The sequence below is a fragment of the Lissotriton vulgaris genome, chromosome 8, assembly GCF_964263255.1.
Source record: "Lissotriton vulgaris chromosome 8, aLisVul1.2, whole genome shotgun sequence".
Lineage (NCBI taxonomy): Eukaryota > Metazoa > Chordata > Amphibia > Caudata > Salamandridae > Lissotriton > Lissotriton vulgaris.
In genome coordinates, this window is record NC_141696.1 from 1369554724 (window position 1) to 1369580984 (window position 26261).

The 26261-nt window shown below is 48.0% G+C and overlaps 2 protein-coding genes across 2 annotated transcripts in view; one reads left to right on the forward strand and one right to left on the reverse strand.

Annotated features, from left to right (window-relative positions):
• DNAJC28 (DnaJ heat shock protein family (Hsp40) member C28) overlaps positions 1–14536 on the reverse strand; it is a 42211-nt gene extending 27675 nt beyond the window's left edge. Inside the window, exon 1 of the mRNA XM_086935331.1 lies at positions 14445–14536. The gene's annotated coding sequence lies outside the window, so the exon portion shown is untranslated. The remainder of the gene's footprint in view (positions 1–14444) is intronic.
• Positions 1–26261, forward strand: part of LOC147698758 (trifunctional purine biosynthetic protein adenosine-3-like) — a 376225-nt gene that overhangs the window by 1533 nt on the left and 348431 nt on the right. The window lies entirely within an intron of this gene.

A 26261-nucleotide genomic window follows, 5' to 3' on the forward strand; every position in this document is an offset into this window, starting at 1 on the left:
CTGATACCCACCTATAAATAGGGTGACCAACCGTGCGTAAATTTCATGGACCGTCCGTAATTTGGATCTTACGTCCGTTGTCCATGAAGATCCCTTTTATGGATGCCTTTTGTCTGTAATTTTGGAAATTGGGGAACATCACTGTTCCCCTGCCAGAAGCCTTAGCTCCCTGATGGGGCCACCTTGCACTCCTCTGAGCACAAGAGCAGCCCCACGCCGCCCATTGTCATTCTGTCTGCGGCTGATTGCCACATACAGAATGACAATGGGCCAGTCTGTGCTCTTACTGCATGTGGTGGGCCTCCTCCTCCCTGTCTAGGGCAGGATATTCAGTCAGGTGGAAGAAATGAACAAAAACGCCCATGCTGCTTGGTAAGAATCCAGTTCATGAAAAGGAGGTGGTGAAATAAGTTTTACAAAAAAGGGTTATGGGTCTTTCACTGTCTCATCATTTTAAAACTGGCACATTTTCAATGTTATATTCAACAAAGCCATGCTTGCTGCTTTTTTAGGTCTTGCCTTTGCAGCACATGTGCTGCATGCGCTGTCTCAGCGAGACTTAAAGTAATCTGTATATTGACTTCAATTCTGTGTAATTTCTCCTGCCCCTCGCAATTGGTTTAAGTCTGGCATTGCTGCTGTTTTCTTGATTTCTGTTGGCCCTAAGGTAACTTCCGCGTAGTCCCATGGCAGCGGCGCCTAACTACAGTTTCTCTCCGCTCGCACTTAATTGCGTGCAGTGTGCCCCTCCCCTCCCTCGTTCTGTGCGGCCGCTTGTCTTTGCAGCTTTGTTGTATCAGAGGAAACCTCACTTCCATTCAGCCTTCCTTTTATAGCTTATTTTATTGATTCCTTTTACTTTGTCCTACCTTTTAACTTATATTGGGCAAATTGAAGGTTTGTTCTTTGCTTCCTGCCGCAATGACATATTCACTGCGTGGCGCACACACACTCAGCAGCACAGCTACTCTATAATTATGTGCGTTTAATAAGTGCTCATAGTGCAGTAGCAGGCACACGCATGACGACTGACTGCCTTGTAATAAAGAGCTTTATATATAGCAGAAAACGCTCAGCGCTGCAGAACCACAGCTGCTGTCTGCGTGCACACCAATCCCACTGACCAGAACATCAGGCAAAACTGAATGGGCGCCCATGGTATCCCCCTCCCCTGCTACCTATCAATAGTACAGAGGCTGTAGTGGCAATATAAAGAGTTCCATTAATTTTCGATTATTTCCCGTTGTCTGCATGTTGGGATCTCTGCTCACACAAGCCACCCATCTGCTCCCTATGTTTGCGGTTCCCATTTATTCCCTGGATTATCTACATTTATTTGATCATAACCGCTAATCCTAAGAAAATAAAAACTAATACTCAAAGAAATTCCTTTCACGAAGAAAAGGGCGCAGTATCACAGGCTGTTACTAGGGGCCACATGCATGAACACATTTTCCCATTGGCACAGAATGGGTAAAACCCTTTGATACATCTGGCCCTGCGTGTCTCTGGTCCTGCACCCTTTCCTTCGTGAAAGAAATTTCTTTGTGTATTATGCTACTGATGGCACACTTTGAAACAAAAAAATGATTAGCATCTACAACGCCAATAGAACATTGTCCAAAAAAGAAGACCGACAAAACGTGTAAAATTATATGCAACTTTGACAAACAGTCATGTAAATTGTTTATCTTTTTACGTTTTAAAGTATGCCAGCAGTAGCATAATAAACAAAGAAATTCCTTTCACGAAGAAAAGGGCGCAGTACCACAGGCTGTTACTAGGTGTCCCTGGCCCTGCAATCTTTTCTTCCTGAAAGAAATTTCTTTGTGTATTATGCTACTGCTGGCATAATTTGAAATGGAAATAAGCATTTGCAATGCAAAAGGTCTTGCATTTACCCTAGTTTGAGCTATTGGCATTGTAAATGACAATGCCTTTTATTTATGTTTTGGTTTTTGAAACATAAATAAAACACATTGTCATTTACGATACCAATAGCTTAAACTCACATAAATGTGAGACCTATTGCATTGCAAGTGCTTTCTATTTTATGCAACTAGCAACCATTGACAAAGCCAATAGTTCTGGCGTGTAAGTGTAACACTACTTGTTGTGTTGTATATCTGATTGTAATAACAGAAGCAGCAAATTACCAGTCAGGAGGCTCACTATGCTAAGTACAGATTTTTAGTTTAGGTGTTTTAAGCCACTCCCTCAATTACATCGAACACCACCCCTTTGGAAAGACTCCCGCATTTTTATTATTCCACTTAAAGCCCTGGAAACAACACCTTGTCGCAGTGGCACTGTGCATCATGCATGAATCATGACTTCCACTTTTTCGGAGTGCCTAAGTACAGGGGCATAGTGAGCCCTCCCCCGCCTCACCCCTTGCTTTAGGAACTACAGCAAGGGTGAAATTCTTGACAGGCCTCTTCTGTCTGCAACTCTGCAGACAAAGGCTCAGCTCATAATTAATGTGAAAAGGTGTGTAAATGAAGGGAAGAGTGGATAGCAGTATGAATTAGTGAAAGGGTGAATGAATGAATGAAAGGGTGAATGGATGGACAATGACAGAAAGGATAGAAAGGATGAGTGAGTGGAAGGATGGATAAGAGAAAAGGTAAATAGATGAATGTATGGGTGGAAGGGTTGATGGACGGGAAAAAGGATGGATGGATGAGTGAAAGAGTGGATGAAAAGCAAATTAATGGGTGGATGGATCAGTGAACTGAAGGATGGATTGATGAATTGATAAGTGAAAGGGTGAATGGATGGACGGGTGAGTGAAAGGGTGGATGTAAGGCTGGATGAGTGAGTGAAAGGGAGTGTGGATGGACAGAAGGGTGGATAGATGAGTGAAGGAGTGAAAGGGTGGATGGATGAGAGAAAGGATGGATGGATGAATGAAGGAGTGAAACGGTGGATGGATGAGAGAAGGATGGATGGATGAATGAAGGAGTGAAAGGGTGGATGGATGAATGAAGGAGTGAAAGGGTGGATGGATGAGAAAAAGGATGGATGGATGAATGAATGAAGGGGTGAAAGGGTGGATGGGTGAGAAAAAGGATGGATGGATGAGTGAAGGAGTGAACGGGTGGATGGATGAGAGAAAGGATGGATGAATGAAAGGATGGATGAGTTATAGGGTCAATGGATGGATTCATGAATGGATGAGTAGATGGATGGGTCGATGGATGGCTAAATGAAAGCGGGATGGGGAGATAAAGGGAGGATGGATGTATGGATGAATGAAAGATTGAATGGGTGGAAGGATGAGTGACTGGGTGGATGAATGAATGAGTAAGTGAAAGGATGGCTGGATGGCTGAATGGGTAGATGACTGGATGGATGAGTGGAAGAGTGGATGGAAGCGTGTACAGATGGATAAGGTGAAAGGATGAATAGAGGGATGATGAGTGAAAGGGTGGATGGAGGGATGGATGAGTGGAATGATGGATGGATGGAAGGATAGATGATATATAGGTTTTCAAATGGTTGAAAATGTATATGGATGGTGTGAGAAGTTGGCCCGATATGCAGCGTTCGCTATTCTAGCGACCGCTATGTATCGTTCCAAACGACCCTTATGGTGATTGGTTGTAAGTCAACCTATAGACCAGCTATCCTAGTAGCGTGGATACGAGCAGTCTAAGGCTAAAGACTCGAGAGGGCGTGTTAAGCCAGCTGTTATACCACATATACCCCTTGAACACCAAGTGAAAGGACACCACACAAGTGTTATGAAAATAAACAGGATATTTATTAAGATTCACAACAGCCCTGTACTCTTTATGAGAACAGGGTACTAAGCACAAACCAAATCTCTTAGGAAAATACTTCAAGTGCACAATTAAAACAAGTGTCCGAGGACACGGAAAGTTTAGAGGTCTCGGGCGGACCCGATAAGGCCAGTCGGAAGCGAGGAACTCAGGACCCTAGAGTAAAGAGGCTATGCGGGCACCGAAATGCCGAGTTACCTAGCCACGAGGGCTGCGGCTGCACAAGTCTTACAGGCGTCGGGGTCTTCGCTGACGAGCCAGGAGCCGGAAGAAAAGGAGTTGCTGGCCGGCGACCAGTGATGAATAGTTCGTAGAGATCCAAGCCTGGATCAGAGATCGTTGACACCTGAAAGCAGAGGGGGCCAAGTTCGTACTACTAGCCAGTAGTCAGAGGGTACCAGGAGGGCACCGGTTGGCCGTCACCTCGACTAGGTGAGTGGGCGACGCTAGGCTCTGCAGTCTCACGGACCAGGAGGCGTTGTCGGCGACCAGGATGGAGGTGCGAGCTGTCCCACGAAGGATGATGCTGTCGGCGTCGCTGGGCCCAGGATTGGGGCAACAAGCCTTGGCAGATTTCAGGGCCACGTGGTGGGCCTAAAATGGCGTCTTGAGGGGACCAGGAGGGTCCGGGGTGCTTCCCGCAAAGATGGGAGCAAAGGCCAGTCTGGAGCAACCAGACCAGCAGCGTTGGTTGTCGGATGTCGTCACAGGAGGGCACAAACCAGCGGCTAGTGACCGGACAACGGGTTGAGCAGCGAGCAGAAGGGCCCCACGCAGATCGTGGAGATGCTGGGAGACTGCACTTCGGTGCTGGAGCGGCTCAGGGTCGGGGCTTCTCGGACCCCAGAGCACTCACCAGAGAATTACTTCGATGGTCGTGCTGGTTAAGAATGCGTGCAGGTTTTGATGATGATCGGTCCCTCGAGGTCTCGTCGCACCCACAGATCACAGCTGAGCTGATGACGTGGGTAGAGGTCAGAGGTGCCAGGGAAGCCGGTTCTCGTCGAGCTGGGCCGTCGGATTCCTGAGGAAGGACTTACAGCAAACCGCAGAGTTCTTAGATGGTGCCCGCTGGTGCAGGGTGACTACTCCTTAGTCACAAGGGAGAAATCTTGAGAAGAGTCTTGAATGTCCTTTCGCAGAAAGTAGTTCTTGATTCAAAGATGATCTAATTTGGAAGGGTCCCCGCTCCGGCCTTTATTCTAAAGAAAGGGGTGGGTACATGACTAGGTCCTGCCCTAAGGGTGGGACCAGAAAGGGGGGTAGTTACACCCCTCTCCCCTGCCGGACTTTCCCCAGGCCAGGGCTGGCGCCCCTGGAACTGGTTCTGACCGGCAGATGCGTAGTGAGCACCGGGGTGCCACTCCGCAGTCACCTTCTCGCAAAAGCCCTACCTACCCAGAATACACAAACCCTGTCTGGGACGGTGCGAACACCGCCCTCGACAGGAAACCCTTTGTCCAAGCGCTCCTCGCTGGAAGGACTCCCAGCAGCAGGAGGTCAGACTCGTGTCTGTGGTGGCAGCGTCCATTTTGTGGAGCTGAGGCTTTAGTTAACTTTAACCGGGGTTCACAGTTACGTACATGTCGTGTCCCTCTAGAAGGGCGGAATGCCAACCTCGTCGCCAGGATTGGTGAGGGGGCAGCATCCCGATTCGTATGACACCTTACTCGACATGTCTGGATAACGCGGTACCGAAGTTACTGATATGGTACGTGTTATCATGGAACAGCCATTGGGTCTTGGTTCCGCAAGCTGCAACCGGGCTCGGCTCGGGCCAGAACCCAGTTCACACGAGTCCACGCACTCTGCCTTCAGGATTGTCAAGGCCTGCCATAGGAGTGACTGATAGGAACTCGGGTGTCCATTGTACGGTTAGATATAGGGCTACTATACCTAAAGCAAAGGGTGATTACACGACTTTGCCCCCAGCTGTCATGCAGCCAGTTGTGTCAAATTTAGGAGGCCAGCCAGGGGTGGCACAATACATGCTGCAGCCCCTGGCGGCCCTGGGTACACCTATGCCCTGAGTTACAGGGTCTGATAAGGTGGCCCAGTACCAATTGGTAAATGCACCTAGGGTACATGTCGTAATTTAGAAAGAGAACAGCCAGGCTGTGGGTCTGATTGGCAGGCCCACAGCCAGAGAAAGTCGTAAACCAGTGAAACAAAAGCAAAAAATCTGGGTGATCATGGGATTGCAGACCCTACTCTCCTACATGACCCCCCCCCAAACGTTGGGACAATAAGCTAACCTTGACCAGGTGAGTCTTCTTGTTCTAAGTGGAAATATCTGGAGAGCCCATCGGCATTGCCATGATCAGTACCAGGTCTATGTTCCACTGTGAAGTCCATCCCCTGTAGGGAAATGGACCACCTTAGCAGTTTGGGGTTTTCACCCTTCATCTGATTTAGCCACAAGAGGGGCTTATAGTCGGTCTGAATCTTGAAGTGAGTGCCAAACAAGTATGGCCTCAGCTTCTTCAGGGCCCAAACCACAGCAAAGGCCTCCCTCTCAATAGCTGACCAATTCTTCTCTCTAGGGGTCAGCCTTCTGCTTATAAAAGCAATGGGCTGGTCTTGACCATCAAAATTCAGTTGAGAAAGAACAGCTCCCACACCCAACTCAGAAGCATCTGTTTGGACAATGAATGGTTTGGAGTAGTCTGGACTCTTAAGGATAGGCGCTGTGCACATGGCCTGCTTTAGGTCATCGAATGCTTTTTGACAGCCTGCTGTCCACTGAACCTTTTTTGGCATTTTCTTACTTGTCAGTTCATTTAATGGTGTCACAATAGAACCATAGTTCCTGACAAACTTTCTGTAGTATCCAGTCAGGCCCAAGAAAGCTCGAACCTGAGTCTGGGTGGTTGGAGGAGCCCAGTCCCTGATTGACTGTATTTTGCTCTCCAGTGGCTGAACCTGGCCTCCACCTACAAGGTGGCCCAGGTATACAACCTGTGTCTGCCCTATCTGGCACTTGGTGGCCTTGATAGTGAGGCCTGCCGCTTGCAGAGCCTCTAACGCTTTCCGCAGGTGGACCAGGTGATCCTCCCAGGTGGAGCTAAAGACAGCAATATCATCTAGATACGCTGCACAGAAGTCATCCAGCCCAGTAAGGACTTTATTCACCAACCTTTGGAAGGTGGCAGGTGCATTTTTCAGACCAAAGGGCATCACCACGAACTGATAATACCCACCAGGGGTAGAAAATGCTGTCTTAGGCTTGGCGTCCTCAGCTAACCTGATTTGCCAATACCCAGCTGTCAGGTCAAACGTACTCAAGTAGTTGGCCGAAGCCAATCTATCGATAAGCTCGTCTGCCCTTGGTATTGGGTGGGCGTCAGTCTTAGTGACTGCATTGAGACCCCTGTAGTCTACGCAGAACCTCATCTCTTTCTTACCGCCCGGGGTGTGAGGTTTCGGCACTAGAACTACGGGACTAGCCCAAGGGCTATCCGAGGGTTCAATGACTCCCAACTCCAACATTTTCTGCACTTCACTCTTGATGCAGTCTCTAACGTGATCAGGCTGCCGGTAGATTTTACTCTTGACGGGCAAGCTGTCACCAGTGTCAACCTCATGGGTACACCAATTGGTTTGACTGGGTGTTAGAGAGAACATATGCCGGAAGGATTGAAGAACCTGTTTACAATCCTCCTGTTGATGTTCGGAGAGGCTGCCGCAAAAGACAACACCATCTACCGATCCATCGTCAGGATTCTGAGTGAGCAGGTCGGGGAGAGGGTCACTCTCCTCCTCCTGTCCCTCATCTATGGCCATGAGCAAACTCATGTCCTTCCTGTCGACATATGCCTTGAGCCTGTTGACATGAAGCACCCTGTGGGGGCTCCGGGGAGTTCCCAGGTCGACCAGGTAGGTGACCTCTCCCTTTTTCTCCAGGATGGTGTAGGGCCCGGACCATTTGTCCTTGAGTGCTGCTGGGGCCACTGGCTCCAACACCCACACCTTCTGTCCGGGCTGGTAAACAGTCAAGACAGCCTTTTGGTCATGCCAAGCTTTTTGGAGTTCTTGGCTGGCCTTAAGGTTTTCTGATGCCTTCTCCATGTATTCAGCCATCCGCGAGCGGAGGCCAAGCACATAGTCCACTATGTTGGTTGCAGGCTTTTTGAGAGGTCTCTCCCATCCTTCCTTCACCAAACACAGGGGTCCTCTTACAGGATGCCCGTACAAAAGTTCAAAAGGGCTGTAGCCAACCCCCTTCTGTGGGACTTCTCTGTAAGCGAATAAAAGGCAGGGGATCAGGACGTCCCATCTACGCCGAAGCTTTTCAGGTAGTCTATGAATCATCCCTTTCAGGGTCCTGTTGAATCTCTCAACAAGCCCATTGCATTGTGGATGATAGGGTGTAGTGAACTTGTAGTTGACACCACATTCCTTCCACATAGCAGTTAAGTAGCTCGACATAAAGTTTGCACCTCTGTCGGAGACGACCTCCTTAGGGAAGCCCACTCTGGAGAACACTCCAACTAGGGCTCTTGCCACAACAGGTGCTGTAGTGGTCCTAAGGGGAATAGCTTCAGGATACCTGGTGGCATGATCCACTACCACCAGTATAAACTTGTGCCCTGATGCTGTTGGTGGTTCCATGGGACCGACGATGTCAATCCCCACCCGTTCAAAGGGCACCCCCACCACAGGCATTGGTATAAGGGGGGCCTTTGTCGTGCCACCTGACTTACCACTGGCTTGGCAAGTGACACAGGAGCGGCAAAACTCCTTGGTATCTTCGTTCATATGAGGCCAGTGAAAGTGTGAGACAAGCCTGTCCCACGTCTTTGTCTGGCCTAAGTGACCTGCTAAGGGAATCTCGTGGGCCAAGGTAAGTAGGAAACCTCGCTGAGACAAGGGTACAACCAGCCTCCTGGTCATGCCAGGCTTGGGGTCTCTTGACTCAGTGTACAGGAGTCCATCTTCCCAGTATACCTTGTGGGTACCTGTGGCGTTCCCAGCAGCCTCAGCAGCAGCCTGCTGTCTGAGGGGTTCAAGAGAAGGGCAGTCTAACTGGTCCTTCCCCAGGTCTTCCCTTGAGGGTCCCCCTGAACCCAAGAATTCAACTTGATCAAGTTCGAACTCTCTAGGCTCAGTTTCCCTCAGTTCCTGTAGGTCAGCCTCCTCTGAGACTTGATCCATGACCTGGGGCAAGGGGGAAGGCACAGCCTTAACCCTACTGCTCTTTTTCTTGGAGGGTGTCTGGTCCATTGTTCCAGGATCCAGCACCTGTTTAGTGGGGCATTTCCTGACCTGTGACCTGGTCACAGCGAACACATGCGCTGGCAAGCCTAACATTTCCAAGTGAGTCCTCTGCTCCACTTCTGACCATTGTGATGACTCCAAATCATTGCCCAACAAACAATCCACTGGGAGGTCTGAACTAACTACAACCTTCTTTTGGCCAGTTACCCCTCCCCAGGAGAAAGCTACAATTGCCATACTGTGATTGGTAGTGACATTGCTTGCATTGGTCACCAGGAATTCCGTACCTGGCATGATCTGTCCAGGGTCCACAAAGTTAGGCGTCACCATGGTGACACTTACACAAGTGTCCCTATAGGCCTGAGCCATTTTTCCATTTATGAAAGGTGTCTGTCTGTATTTGCCCAAGGTATTGGGACTTACGTCAGGGGACATATCCACACCCCCTGTACTGACAAGGACAGCCTGAGTGAGTGTACCAACTAAGTTGTCACACCCCTCGGAACCCAGGGTTAACCCTACTAAACCCTTGGGAGGTGCACTACCACTGCTGGCTGTACTAGGGGGCACAGGTGCCTTAGGGGCTGCAGTGGCAGGAGCCTGCCCTCCTCCTTTCTTGGTGCACTCACTAAACCAGTGAGATTTACTTTTGCAGTATTGGCACCATCTTTTAGATTGGCCTTCTTTCTTCTTTTGGGGAGCCTGACCCCCACCCTCTTTGGGTTGTTGGGGACCTGTCGAAGACTTCTGGTCATTTTGTTCCCCTTTTGAATCTTTACCCTTCTGGTCTGCTTTCTTCTGACCACCTTGATTCTGGCCCTGGTTCTGTTTAACTCTCGTTCGAACCCATCTGTCTGCCTTCTTTCCCAATTCTTGGGGAGAGGTCAGATCCGAGTCGACAAGATGCTGATGCAACAACTGGTTCTGACAATTGTTTAAAATTTGTTCTCTCATCATCAAATTATACAATCCTTCGTAATCAGTAACCTTACTGCCCAGCAACCAGCCCTCAAAAGCCTTAGTGACACAATCGACGAAGTCAGACCAATCTTGAGACTGCGTTTTCTGGGTATCCCTGAACAGCACCCTGTACTGTTCAGTGGTTAGGCCAAACCCTTCAACCAGTGTATTCTTCAAGACGTGGTAATTATTAGCATCCTCCACCCTTGTGGTGAGGAGCTTGTCTCTACCTTTACCTTCAAAGGAGAGCCACAAGATAGCTGCCCACTGGCTCTGGGGAACACCTTGCACAGTGCAGGCCCTCTCCAAAGCAGTAATCCATTTGTGGATGTCATCCCCGTGTTTAAAGGGGGGCACTATCTTACCAAGGTGTTTTGTATCAAAACTCCTTTCCCTATTGCTAGGTACATTGCTGCCACCAGTGGGGACTACCCCACTTAACTGTTGCTCTCTAGCAAAGGCAAGCCTTTCTTTGGCCAGGGCGAGTTCTTCCCTTTCAATCCTCAGATTAGCTGCCCTTTCCTTAGCTTCGTACACTCTCCGCTGAGGGGATGTCATCCCTCTTTGAGAAGAGTTGTGAGAGCCATTGGTTTGAAGGGATCTGCCAGAGTCTCTTGACAGAGATCTGGCTCGTCCATTCCCAATGTTAAGCTGACCCGACAGTAGCCCTGGGGGTCCCCCAGTACCACTATCGTGTCTGCTCAAGTTGGACCTGGTTAGTCTACCGACTTCTACCTGTCCCTTGTCTGCCTCATCCCCAGAGGGATCCTCATCCTCCTCCACATTCTCATTCTCGGCTGAGAGGAGGATTAGGTCAGGGTCACCTCTGGTTCCCTCGAGGGGAGGCATGTCTCCTTCTGGATTAGAAGGGCTAAGAAGCTTCTCAGCCTTTCTGGCATCATAAGTCTCTAGGAGACCAATCAGAAAGGAGGTGGTGGGGTTAGCCCCTTGCTTAATCTTCCTAGAGGTACATACTTGTCGTAACTCATGGAAGTTAAGCGCAGTATATCTTGAAGGGATGACCTGTGGAGGGTCAACTGACACAAGGGGAGACTCAGAGTTTCCTCCTTTGTCCGACATACTGTTTCTAGTGTGGTGTAAGTGATGCACCTACCTACACTATGTGTTTACCTACTGATCCCTTGCTAAGAGTTGCAGCCAAGGTGTGCTAAGCCTTGAGGAGCTACAACAGCTGGTTCAGTAGAACTCAGAGTATTCTAAGCTTAGTTATATGTACTTATGTGATTTTTCAACAAGATATTCTTAGGATACGTGTGGTAAAACAACAGCAAGCTCAAATCCCAACCGCTGCTCACCAATGTGAGAAGTTGGCCCGATATGCAGCGTTCGCTATTCTAGCGACCGCTATGTATCGTTCCAAACGACCCTTATGGTGATTGGTTGTAAGTCAACCTATAGACCAGCTATCCTAGTAGCGTGGATACGAGCAGTCTAAGGCTAAAGACTCGAGAGGGCGTGTTAAGCCAGCTGTTATACCACATATACCCCTTGAACACCAAGTGAAAGGACACCACACAAGTGTTATGAAAATAAACAGGATATTTATTAAGATTCACAACAGCCCTGTACTCTTTATGAGAACAGGGTACTAAGCACAAACCAAATCTCTTAGGAAAATACTTCAAGTGCACAATTAAAACAAGTGTCCGAGGACACGGAAAGTTTAGAGGTCTCGGGCGGACCCGATAAGGCCAGTCGGAAGCGAGGGACTCAGGACCCTAGAGTAAAGAGGCTATGCGGGCACCGAAATGCCGAGTTACCTAGCCACGAGGGCTGCGGCTGCACAAGTCTTACAGGCGTCGGGGTCTTCGCTGACGAGCCAGGAGCCGGAAGAAAAGGAGTTGCTGGCCGGCGACCAGTGATGAATAGTTCGTAGAGATCCAAGCCTGGATCAGAGATCGTTGACACCTGAAAGCAGAGGGGACCAAGTTCGTACTACTAGCCAGTAGTCAGAGGGTACCAGGAGGGCACCGGTTGGCCGTCACCTCGACTAGGTGAGTGGGCGACGCTAGGCTCTGCAGTCTCACGGACCAGGAGGCGTTGTCGGCGACCAGGATGTAGGTGCGAGCTGTCCCACGAAGGATGATGCTGTCGGCGTCGCTGGGCCCAGGATTGGGGCAACAAGCCTTGGCAGATTTCAGGGCCACGTGGTGGGCCTAAAATGGCGTCTTGAGGGGACCAGGAGGGTCCGGGGTGCTTCCCGCAAAGATGGGAGCAAAGGCCAGTCTGGAGCAACCAGACCAGCAGCGTTGGTTGTCGGATGTCGTCACAGGAGGGCACAAACCAGCGGCTAGTGACCGGACAACGGGTTGAGCAGCAAGCAGAAGGGCCCCACGCAGATCGTGGAGATGCTGGGAGACTGCACTTCGGTGCTGGAGCGGCTCAGGGTCGGGGCTTCTCGGACCCCAGAGCACTCACCAGAGAATTACTTCGATGGTCGTGCTGGTTAAGAATGCGTGCAGGTTTTGATGATGATCGGTCCCTCGAGGTCTCGTCGCACCCACAGATCACAGCTGAGCTGATGACGTGGGTAGAGGTCAGAGGTGCCAGGGAAGCCGGTTCTCGTCGAGCTGGGCCGTCGGATTCCTGAAGAAGGACTTACAGCAAACCGCAGAGTTCTTAGATGGTGCCCGCTGATGCAGGGTGACTACTCCTTAGTCACAAGGGAGAAATCTTGAGAAGAGTCTTGAATGTCCTTTCGCAGAAAGTAGTTCTTGATTCAAAGATGATCTAATTTGGAAGGGTCCCCGCTCCGGCCTTTATTCTAAAGAAAGGGGTGGGTACATGACTAGGTCCTGCCCTAAGGGTGGGACCAGAAAGGGGGGTAGTTACACCCCTCTCCCCTGCCGGACTTTCCCCAGGCCAGGGCTGGCGCCCCTGGAACTGGTTCTGACCGGCAGATGCGTAGTGAGCACCGGGGTGCCACTCCGCAGTCACCTTCTCGCAAAAGCCCTACCTACCCAGAATACACAAACCCTGTCTGGGACGGTGCGAACACCGCCCTCGACAGGAAACCCTTTGTCCAAGCGCTCCTCGCTGGAAGGACTCCCAGCAGCAGGAGGTCAGACTCGTGTCTGTGGTGGCAGCGTCCATTTTGTGGAGCTGAGGCTTTAGTTAACTTTAACCGGGGTTCACAGTTACGTACATGTCGTGTCCCTCTAGAAGGGCGGAATGCCAACCTCGTCGCCAGGATTGGTGAGGGGGCAGCATCCCGATTCGTATGACACCTTACTCGACATGTCTGGATAACGCGGTACCGAAGTTACTGATATGGTACGCGTTATCATGGAACAGCCATTGGGTCTTGGTTCCGCAAGCTGCAACCGGGCTCGGCTCGGGCCAGAACCCAGTTCACACGAGTCCACGCACTCTGTAAAGCACTCCAACACCATGTCCTACTTACTTGGGATGAGTAGCACTATAAAAGAAATGAAATACACATGAAAGAGATTCTATGTGACTATTGGAGGGGGTAGCAAAGCCGGACTGGTCGGACCGGGCATAGGGCGTTTCCCTGTGAGTCTGGAAAGTTGGAGGCTGTTTTGTTACCACAAAAAGACCTGCACGTTTGCTCAAAGCTGTGCGCATACTGAAAAACCATGAAGTGCCTAATTGTCTCAACCTAATATAAACTTCTTTAACTTGTACTTAAGTGGTTGTCTATTTACTTACTTATACTCTATTGCACGACTCTTCTGATGTGTCTGTAAAACTTACCTTTTGTCCTGAATTTTGACCTCCTGTCCTGAATTTTGAACCTTTGTCCTGAATTTTTACACTCCCCGTCCAGAATTTGCACCCATGCCAATTGGTCACCCTACCTATAAATCTGGTTCTGCACAACCTCAGTGATGTATATAAACCACAACTCCAAATAAATATGTATAATACAAGCTTTTAAATGTTTCCACAAGCTTTTAAATGTTGCCGTCGGTTATTATTTTAAATGGTCATTCTGCATGTTGGAGAAGTGTGCATGTATATTGCCTGAATATCATAGCATAAGCAACAATAAAGGTTGGTGGCTATGCCTCTCAGCTGGCAGTGGGACGTGCCACACCGCTGCATAAACTTTCATCAGTTTCTTTTTCCGTGTCCAGTCGTGTGCCCCAATTTTGTGCTTTCACGTACGCATACACGTGACAATCATTTACTATATAACGTTGCTGCTGGGAGCCTAGTTTAGTCATATTGAACTCAGTAGTCTAGTTCGGTGATGATCTTTTACTGGAAATATCGCTGAAACAGGCACCTAGCCGAATGCCCCTTTAATACATGGCAAGAATTCTGCAAAACAGCAATGAAATCTAGAAACACATCCACCCTTTCAGAAAAAAATATTCACAAGTATCAGGAACAGCAACGTTTATCTAGTGATAAACAATGGAAAAGAGAAATACATTAAGTATTACAAGCAATAAGGGCTCAAAATATGATCTGTTCGTTTGACTGTAAACACACCTTGCAAGGACCCCTCGCCCAGAAGGGCAGTTTCCGTCTCGCGAAGGACCTAGACCAAGCAGACATATGCAGTTTCAAAAGCGATGATGGGAGATGTAGTTCCACACTCACAAATAGACACAGATAAGGGACTACAGCGGCAACTCCGAGGGTGCATGTTTTCTTTTCAATGTAACCCTTGCTACTTGGCGTCTGTCCTTGAATAACCGAATTAGCATTCAGGGAAAATAACATCATCACAAAAGCAATGATTCGTTTTCAGGTAACAGATATAGGTGTCAGGGTTTCATGCAATTTTTTTCGCAGAGAGGTAGGCTCGCAGAGAACAGTAGACACGCGAAATGAAACTACTTTTTTTTCAAGTGATATAGATATTACGTTCAGAACAGCTTTTCAGCCGTCTCTTGTCGATTAAAAAATCGATATATTTCGGAAACGGCAGTTACTTTACCCACCTTGTGATTTCCTCTAACAACCCCAGCCCCCGACCTGAAACGAATTTAAAAGTGGCGGCCATCTCAGAAAGGCACTAGTGGAGAAGCGCTCGGGTCATTCAAGCACAATCAATTAAGAAATAGATTGAACTTGCCTTGATTTCTTTCATTACTTCTAAATTCCGTAAAATGTATTTTTCGTTACGAATATATCAGGTTAGAACAACAAATAAGCATTGGATCCCGATCACACTTTAAATGTGCGCTACAGGGCGTTTTGTATCTCTCCTTTTGCTAACAGTGTTCATTATTTGAATTGAACCTCAAGTTGGCTGTCGTTTCCCAGCCTACAAAGCTGCCAAGTTTTCAAGTTGCTTATGTGTGACATTTTCGTGGTTTCATTGTGTGCAGGAGTGGCATTCCACTTCAAAAAGTGTGACACTTCGGGTGAAGTCCATGCAATGTATGCAAACATGCCAACCCTCCCGATTCAGGTGTGAGACTACCGATTTCAGGGCTAGTCTTCCGCCTCCCGATTCCTGCAAGCAAAAACCCGATTCTATTACAGGACCGGAGGCTTCAGATTATGCTTCTCAATCTTTACTGCATAAAACACAGCAGCCAATGAAAATGTATAGTTTCACAAAAAACAGTAAATAAACGTCATTTCCCATGAACACACATGAGCATAGGCACGCCCCCATAGTCCATAAGAACCCCTTGCGTGCTCCCATCATCCTCTTTCTTTGAGGCGAAACAAGTCCAACGAAACTTGAACAGGTACAACTCCTCCAACGTGGAAGAAACATCTGCAGGTTAACATCCTGACATCCGACGTCGTTCAATCCGACTTCTTATCAGATCCTGAAAGAAAGGAATAACACCACCGTAATCACTGGATAATAGGGTGGGTAAGCTTATTACATACAGTACATTAAGCCGGGTGGGATAATCCTCGCCTCCCTGTCCTTAATAGAATTGAAAATTCTTGTCACGAATGCTAGCAAATTTTTGATTCTATTACAGGACCGGAGGCTTCAGATTATGCTAGTTTAACGCTGATTAAATACCACTGAAGTAATATCTCCCACCAGCTTATAATAAAACATTTTAAACGTTGATTCAGAAGACCAATCTGCACAACGCATTATATCTTGGATAGTAGAACCCAAACCATATGATTTTGACGCCATAGCGCCTGTCACTGAATGAGCACCAAAGATCTGTGTATCAACACCGGCTTCTTTCATAATAAAGCGAAGCCATCTGGCAATAGTGGCCGCCGCCACCGGTTTAAAGGGATTTTGGATCGCAATCAACAACTGAGTACAGCCCTGAGGCCGCAAGGCCTTGGTACATTCCTCGTAAACCTTTAAACATTGGACCACACATAGTTTTTCATTATCAGGGAAAGAATTGTAAGAAATGTGTCGTGACAATGTTTTAGTACGACCTGTAATATGGAAAGAAACCCCTTCCGGGGTAAACACTCTACCTGTTACGTCGAGTGCTCTCACATCTGAAGACCTTCTGCAAGACGATAAGCAAAGCAACATGGCCAATTTCGCCGACAATTGCTTTCTAGACAGAAGAGCATTGATCGGCCAACTGTTAAACAACGAGATCACTAAAGAAACGTCCCATAACCCGGTATACTTGGGTTTGGGAGGATTAGCCACCATGATTCCTTTCAATAACTTGCAAACCACCGGGTGCATACCTACCAGTTTCCCGTCTACCCGAGCAAGCCCCGCCGATATAGCGGAACGAAAATTATTGACCGAACGGTACGCTAAACCGTCGGCAGCTTTCTCCGACAGAAAATTCAAAACTTGGGGCAACTCTGCCCCCACGGGATCCAGATGTCGTACCACGCACCAATCCACCCAGTTCTTCGAGGCAGCGGAATAACGTTTCCTGGTGGAAGGTGCCCATGCCTGCCTGATGAACTCTGCAGTTTTGCTCGAAAATCCCGGCAACTGCCACTGCTCCCGGAAAGCCTCCATGCCATCAGCGACAGCCTGCCCTCCAACAACAACGGATGTTGCTCCTGACGAGGGCCCTGCAACAACCACTTCGAGTCCGGTAGTTGCCGTGGACAATCGCGACTCCACTGTAACAACATGGGAAACCATGACTGCGACGTCCACCACGGAGTCACCATTACTATTTCCACCCGTTGTCTGATCACCTGAGTCATCACTCTGGGAATCAATAAGAACGGGGGAAAGGCATACTGAATCTCTTGCGACCAATCCTGCAGAAAGGCATTGGTCGCTGCCGCCATCGGATCCGGTCTCCAGCTGAAGAACCGGGGGTTCTGATAAGTCAATCTGGAGGCAAACAGGTCCGTCTGAAAAGGACCCCAAATCGCCTGCAGCCAGTGAAAGACCTGGGGAAGCAGTTTCCAATCGCTGTATTCCCCCAAATGTCTGTAATTCCAGTCCGCCACTTGGTTGGCCTGACCTGGTATGTATTCTGCTATTACCGAGATCTGATTCTGGAGGCAATAGTGCCAAAAGTCTTTGGCTATTTGGACTAGAAGAGACGATCTTGTGCCGCCCAACTTGTTGATATATCTCACCGCTGACACGTTGTCCAAGCGGAGGAGAATGCAACACAATGTCTGCCTCGGGGATAACGTGCAAATCGCGAACGACCCGCTAGTAACTCAACAATTTATGTGAAGTTCGAGCTCTTGCGTCGACCATCTGCCGTCTGTGGAAACCTCTCCACAACGAGCGCCCCAGCCCCACCTGCTGGCGTCTGACTCTATCATCACTTATGGTTGCGATCGGAAGATCGCCCTGCCGTTCCAGGCGTCCATGTGGCCTAGCCACCACTGAAGCTCGGTACGGACCTCCTCCGAAAGAGGAACTGAGTCCGTGTATGAGAGTCCCCTCTGAAGATGCTTGATCTTCAGGCGCTGGAGGGCCCTGTAATGCAAGGGGCCCGGGAATATCGCCTAAATAGACAATGCCAATATCCCCACTACTCTGGCAAGCGACCTGAGCGTGACCATTTGCTTGTCCAGTAGTTTCACAATCTCCTTCTTCAAATCCCTCAATTTCGCTTGGGGCAGACACAGTTGCGTTGTCTGAGAGTTGATCGTGAATCCCAGGAATTCTATCACCTGTGTCGGGACCATCACCGACTTCTTTAGATTTATCACAAACCCTAAGTCCTGGAGAAGCGAAGTAGTCATGATCAACTGCTGCTGTAGGACGAATTGATCCTGCGCCATGATCAGAATGTCGTCCATATAAATGATCAGTTGCACTCCCCTTTCTCTGAGATAGGCTACCACCGGTTTCATCACTTTGGTGAAGCACCAGGGAGCAGAGGAGAGACCGAAAGGAAGGGCCAAGTATTCGTAGCAATGGCCGTTCCAAAAAATCGGTATAGAAAGATATTCATCTTTGAGGTCCAGACGGACCAACCAATCGTTTTCTTGTAATAAATCTGCTAACAAATGAATACCCTCCATTTTGAAATGGTTGTACGTCAGGTACTGGTTGAACTCTTTGAGGTTGAGCACTAACCTGTTGCCACCTCCTTTCTTCTGAACAATAAAGACGTTGCTGGAGAAACCGCGAGGGCCTCTCTGATATCGAGCAATCGCGCCTTTCTTCAGCAAGTCTGCCACCTCTTCGTCTATGAAATTGTGATCTAGTTGGGAAAAATGGAGAGGTGGAGGGGGGAACGCTTGTGCTGGGTGAGAGTAGAACTCCAGTTGAAACCCCTGAATGGTCTGCAGCACCCAAGCTTCGTGAGTCAAGGCTTGCCACTGTGGCAGACAGTGCTGCGTGCGCCCCCCCAATGGAAGTAGAGAGACATCTGTTACACTCACCAGTATTTTGGCTTGACTTGAAGCTCGCTCTGTTGTTTCCCGACTGAAAACGTCCTTTGTTGAACCTCCTTCTGGATGGGTAGAAGGTGCCACTGCGAGTGGAGTCCCACTCTCCACGACCAAAGGCTCTTTGGGAGCCTTGCTGGAAACCACGGCCTGACAAGCGACCTCTGCCTCGCCCGGCCCTGTTGAAAACCCCTTGATTTAGGGCTCGCTTAATTCCACTTTGTGCCTTGTCCAAGGCGGTGAAGGTCCCTACGTATTTAGTGACGTCCTTGACGAAGCGGTCCCTGAACAAAAAAAACCCTGCCAGAGGGCCTGGCTCAGCTTCGGCGAGGTCAGTCAGATTACTGTCCATCCTTAGTAACAAAGACTTGCGCCTCTCGGAAGAGATCGCGCAGTTCGCATTGCCCACCAAGCAAAGAGCGCGTTGAGCCCAGCCAGCCAATATGTCCAGATCCACAGGGGTCGCCCCTTCCTTGGCCACCAGGGCCATTTCCAAGATTTTCGCCAGAGGCCCCACCACATCGAGCATCTTATCTTGGCATCCTCGCCAAGCCCGGTCCAATCCCCGTTTGGGATCCTTCGAGAATTTTCGCAAGAAAGTTAGCATGCTGGCATCTATCTCCGGAGTATCAGCCACACCATCCGGGATATCAGGGCGTGGGCACTCCGACCTCAACCTATTACGGACTTCCCTGTCAAAGCTTTTCCTGAGGTTCTCATGAAGATATTCGGAAACTTCCTGCGGCGGGACCCAGTCCGAAGACCTCGGATGTACTATATCCGAAGGGTCAAAGTTGGTTTTGGCAACCTTGTCCTCCGCAGTTTTAGGGACAACCTTAGCCTTTTTAGGAGGGGGAGGTTGCTCCACCGAGGTGTCGGTGTCCGTAACGGTATCGGTATTAGTGGTGGTGGTATCGGTGTCCATTGGTGCCGATCTTTTGGTTCTCACCTTACCACTTGCGCCTAAGCTCATGTGTGTTCATGGGAAATGAAGTTTATTTACTGTTTTTTGTGAAAATATAAATTTTCATTGGCTGCTGTGTTTTATGCAGTAAAGATTGAGAAGCATAATCCTCGCCTCCGTGTCCTTAATAGAATTGAAAATTCTTGTTGCGAATGCTAGCAAATTTTGATTCCTCAGGGGTTTCAGATGACAGGGCTTGGTATTGTGTAACGTGCTAATTCTTCCAGAAAACGTCAGAGGGGCGATGCAGGGGCTAGGAGGGTGAAAAACCAATTAAGCCTCATTAACAAGCGCATGGTCTTTTGGACCTGTGAAGTACTCGGGGCGGCTGTGTGTGTGCCCTGTTTCAGGGGTGGGGGGGGGGTGAATGCACTGCCAGCAACGTGCCAGGCCAGGCAGTGTACAACACTTGCATCACCCTTCCTCTGCCTGCCATTGCGCTCCATGCTTCGGAAAGGTAAGAAAAAGAACGTGCATTTGCGTTTGAAATGTCCGATCCTGCAGCAGCACACTTCCAAAGCCCACACATGACAGTAACCCGATTCAAGGCCCCATTCTCCCGAATTAAAAAAAAAAATCTCCCTCTTTGCTCTTCTGAAATGTTGGCATGTATGAATGTATGTGGGCCCCTATATGGCTGCTAGTGCTTGTGGGTAGGTTTTGTGGATTGGAGAGCCGTTTTTCCTGATATTAGCACATAGACTATGTTGTGGCCAAAAACTCTGTCCATTGAGGTCTTTCAGCATCTCTTGCATGCAATAATGATTTGTGTGCCCCTCCATTGGAAGTCAGATGTGTGATCAAATGGGCTCCCAGTCATGATTTTGCTCTTGCAACCCCTAAGCGATTGAAGCTTTTGCAGGAGTTCATTTCAATTCCGCGCCATCCAGGTGCAGCTTGTCCAGAGCAGACATTTCCCCCGATAGTTGAACTGTAATGGGATGAAAAGTGATTATACTGTTGCCTCTTGCAGGACTTTTCCTGGCGCTGCTAGTTGTGTTTTTGTAACAACACCGGCTAGTAAGTTAAGTAGAGCTCATACTCTCTGTATTAAAGGGAGAGGATGTGGTGTTACATCCAGAGTTACAGATTTTGGAAGCTGAAGCTGCTGGAGCAAGATGGCGTGGGAGAGTAGAGAGCTGAAGGCCTTTTAGCGCAAAGAGTGCTGCCTGCTTTACAACGGTTGTATGTTCTTACAACGAACTCCGTTGTAACGCATGCCTTTACCACGCATGCGTTACTACGGAATGCTATTTTTACGCTTATCCTTCGCCACGTATTTTTCAGTGGTGACGTCATACGTAGGAAAAAAGAAACAGCCGTTTCCTTCCTCTGCGACGCCGATTGCCTGCACATCTCGTCTAAAGGTTAGTGGTTTTTTTTGGGGGGAAGCCCCCCCCACCCCCTTTTTTATTTGTACCCTTTACCACACATGCCTTTACTACGTACCCCGTAGTAAACGTATGCGTGGTAAAGGCTTTCGTTTTAACCACGCATGCGTTGTAATGCATGCGTGGTTAAGGTTTTCGTTGAAACGGCCTCGTTGTAGTGGCCGTTTCCCCTTTACAACATTGTCTGCGAAAAGCAAAAATGCATGCAGTCTCCCATACCTTGCGAAACACCCATACAGCCTCTTTGCAAGTTTAAAACGACCCAAATTTGTAAGTATGGGCCACTCTTTTAGCTATCTAATTCGCTAATGAGGCTACTTTTATTTTGGTGCCCGAGCTTTTTATGTCCCCCTTGCTTTACTTAATCCTGTGTTTGACCTGATCTTGCATTCCCTAACAGTTCATCTGTTTTCCAAATGTTGTGTTTCTTGTAATTCTTTTTAATTCAAACTCTCACTCTTGTATAGTACATACAGTGAACAGAGTTGCCTCTAAGTATCTGGGCAAATTCATTTTATGGCTGGATTTGCAGGACAGTGGCCGGTTGATTTACTCTGGAGTTCAGGCTGAAGTCAGTGATCGTATCTCACAGTGCCTGTCAGTGGGACATAAAGCTGCTTCAACTACACACTAATCCAATTCTTAGCCTCCCTGCAGAGCTCGTAGTCCGATTGTGACAGATGTGACAATTGTGATCACCATGACTACTCAATGATCCCGACAGTGTGCTGATACTTACAATGTAATCTCCTCGTAAAGTCATCAAAGATATTTCCCCCTTGGTCGTATGGACCTTTGTTGCTTGACATGAAGGACTCTAAGGGAGAAGACAGCAATACAATTCTAGCTTGTGAAACCAAAGTGACTCCACAGTAAGGACCAGGAATCGCCAGATAAGATTAAAGGGATTTTATTTTAGCATAACAATCAATCCAGTACATAAGCAAACCAAAAATAAGTTCAAAAGATACATTAATACAGCAGATAAGCTGAAATATCTCAATAGATTGATTCACAATAAAATGAGATACAGAATTGTGACAGGTACAACAATAAAGAAACAAATTAAAGCAAACAAGTGTTCCATAAAGAAAGTTCCCTTCGGTCTTCTAAACATAAGTCAAATATAGGATCATCTACTAAGGGTCTCTATTCCGGGTCATGTAAAACGTAGAAGTATATGTCCTGCTTTTTAAATACATTGCACCCTGTCATCTGGGTCTTCCAGGGCCAACCTTAGGGATGACTTAAATGCATTAAAAAGGAGGGTTTGGGCCTGGCAAGAGGTTTAACTTGCCAGGTCGACATGGCAGTTTAAAACTGCACTCCCAGGCTCTGTAATGGCAGGCCTGAGACATGTTTAAAGGGCTATTTAAGTGGGTGACACAATCAGTGTTGCAGGCCCACTAGTAGCATTTAATTTACAGACTCTGGGGACTTATAAGTACATGAAATATGCTAATTGGGTATAAGTCATTCCTACCATGTTTTAAGGAGAGAGCACCAGCACTTTACCACTGGGTAACAGTAATGAAATGCAGATTTCTAAAGCCAACAAAGAAAAATTCAGCACAAAGGGGAGGAGGAGGTCAAAAAGTTTGGGGATGGCCCTGCAAAAATAGCCATTTCCAACTGAGGGATATTTAAAATACGTTGGGCACACTCCAGCATCAGTGACTGATGCTCAGTGACTTGAACAGTAAACTTACTAAGCAGCTAAGACTGTATTTGATTGTGGGCAGGCTCTCTTTCTCTTAACTTCCCTAGTCTGTCACGGTCCAGGCACCTGGCAGGCCTGGACCTCACTGTGGTTTTGTTTTTAACTCACTCCACAGCACAAAAGGTAATGTTTGGACATGGTGCTGCTTTCACAGCAGCCCCTTCCCAATCAAAACAAGCTGGACATAAGGTTTTGACTGTATCGACGGCAACCTCTCACCTTTCCTCGACCCTGAGCCTTCTGAGTTAGGCCATCTGACTCAGGGAGGGTGGCAGCAGAGTTCGCACTGTTTAGTGCCTCGAGCAGTGAATGGCAAAGCATATAAGTGCTAATAATGCATGATATTGCATTTCAGTGCAGGGATACGAGAACGAGCACTGAAATGCGTTAGACTGGCCTGTAATGCGTGACACTTGGCAGGAGTGCCTTCATTTTATCTTCCGAGTTGGGCCCATAACAATGGCTAAACAATTACGTTCTAATAGTGTTACTGGTTGCATCACAGCCAATAATAGAGGTCGCTTCATTTTGTATAGTGCTACACGCACGGACGCCATGCTGCTGGTCAGCTTACTGTGAAATTGCAGAATTTCCTATGAAAAGGTGTGCATCTACCCACCTAGATATGGCAGTTTAACTGCAATTTATTGGCCACAGTATATTTAATACTGCAGTTTCAAATATTGGAGGCAAATTGTGCCTTTTAATCAAAGGCATTTAAAAATATATGTTTAGAAAATATATTTTAAAAATTAACATTCTTGATGGCCTCCTCCCTGCAAGTATTACAGACAATTTTTAGCAAAAGTTGATCCAGCACACAAACTTATTAATTTATAAACATGTACAGTAATAAACAAAGTTAGTAAATCACAATGAAAAAACGTTCATCATGTAGTTTTGACAACAGTAGTAGATAAAAATATAGGATAAGCCTATAGTGATAGTATTCTTTTGCGTCTTCTTCCACCCAGATTACTGTCACATCGGGCTATCTGACCTGTATGACCCTGGTTTTGAAATTGAAGTGTCTTTCACTCAAAAAGAGAAGGTATGCTATTAGCTTTAAATGTTACCATACAACGTAACCGCTTTCACAATACTTTGAAAAATATTAAGGATATAATTTTCCGTTTTAGAAATTTCCATTATAACGATCTTTGTCTGGATGGAAGAATACATTTATATTTAATTCTAGGAAGAATTAGATGTACATAGGAGAATTGTCTAGAGTCCAACATTTGGAGTCTCTGTTTTCTAATAGATTGTAATGTAATTACATGTGTTTTTAAATTGTAAAATAGTGTATATATTTTACATATTATAATTGTGTGTATATATATATATTATTTGTAGCCCTGAAGAAGTCCGTGGAGGACGAAACGCGTTGGCTACAATTGTGAAGAACCAAATAAAGATTGAACTTCCAAAAATATCCAAGATTCTGCTACTGAACGTTTTTTCATTGTGATTTACTAACTTTGTTTATTACTGTACATGTTTATAAATTAATAAGTTTGTGTGCTGGATCAAATTTTGCTAAAAATTGTATGTCGGAACAATTCTATGTTCCAGGAGATTTAGGGGAATAGAATCTCCGATCCGGAGCACCAGAAAAACAGAATAAATCAGGCACTATCCAGGATAGGTGCAATTTGCTTAAAACCCCTTTCCCCAGTTCTCTTGCTCTCAAGTATTACAGACAATGTTACTGTAATGTAATCTGGCTGGTCCTTAACCATAAAAAATTAAGAAGAAAACATTGGCGAAGATACTTGCTGAAAGGCTAGCGCCGGTGGTTCCGCACCTTTTACATACCGACCAAAATGGTTTCGTGTCAGCACGGTCCACATCTTTGAATCTTAGGCGGTTCTTCCGAATAGCGGCTGAGGCACCGAAGCAGTGGCCCAGAGCGGGATGCTTAGTGCTAGATCTGGAAAAGGCTTTCGAATGCCTGGAGTGGGGGTATTTAGCCGAGGTGTTGATGCGCTTCGACTTTGACGTGGACTTCTTACAAATGGTCGACCTTCTCTACAAAAACTCTGTAGTGCGCGTGCAGCTGGGCCCCTACATCTCTGATGCGCTGGCGGTAGGCAGGGGCACTAGGCAAGGTTGTCCCCTGTCGCCCCTACTGTTTGCGCTGGCAATAGAGACTCTGGCGGCGGCGCTGCGGCAGACCTTGGACGCCGGAATCCCCCTGGGAGACGCAATACATCAGGTTCCGCTTTACGCTGACGACCTACTTGTATTTGTGCGAGACGTGAACTGCATACCGGAACAGCTGGCCCAACTACTGAGTCAGTTCGCAGAAATCTTGGGGCTTCGGGTAAACATGGCCAAGTACTGTTTATTTGCGTTCGGTAGCGGAGTGGAGGATCTGGAGTACTGCCTGGGGGGCTCGAGAATCCAATGGAAGGCTGATATTTTTAGATATACTACTACCTGGCTACGCAGTTACAATGGATTGCTCGCTGGTTGGCAGATAGGGGTAGGGAAGACACTGCTACGGTCGAGCCACCATACTCTTTGTGCCGTGTCACCAAGCTCTTTCACCCGATGACGCCACCTGAGAAGCCCGTTCCGCTGCAACTGGTGGTGGCGCACAAATGTTTCCGTAGAGCCCTGTTCCTCACTCGAAAAGTGCTCCCGTACGCGCCTGCTATACCTTTGCAGGGCTCTCCAGGGAGCGGAGGGGCGGTCACGCACCTCATGCTAGGGAAGTGGAGAGAGGCTGATATCCAGACAGTGGGCGATATTTTCAGGGATGGAGGGCTAGTGGCCTATGAGACACTGGTATCCGAGGATGGGCTACCCCCTGGGGGTTTCCTGCTGCATCGTTAGCTTGTAGCACAGATGGCGGCTAGATGGGGAGACATGGCGACAGAGCCGGAACAACACTTAACCATACAATACCTACACGTTATGGGGAGAGGCAGGCACCTGGTCCGTTGGTTTGCCGCATCACTACGAGCTCACACAGAGTGCAGTTTGGCTCCGCTCAGAGGCAAGTGGGAACGAGACCTGGAGCGGGTGCTAACAGATAAGGAATGGGAGAGAGTTCTTAAAAGTCCGGTGCGCATTCCTCGCAATATGCGCTTCCGCCAGATACAACTCTTCATCGTCCATAGAACCTACCTTACGCCGGAGCTAATCAATAGGTACTTCCACCGCTCGGACGCGTCCTGCCCCAGATGCGATGAGTAAGACGCAGGACTGGTCAACCTCTTATGGAATTGCCCCAGGCTGGGAGATTACTGGAGCGCGATACGCGGAATACTCAGGGGGTGCACAGGACACACCATTCCCTTTAGCTGGCCTGGATATGTCTTACACCAATTTAAGAGGTCGCCCAAAGATAAACCCTCTTCCCGCTTCGTAGACCTGGGGTTGGTGGTGGCGAAGCGCCTCCTCACGAGGCGTTGGAAGGCACGCGAGCCACCTGCTGCGCAGGG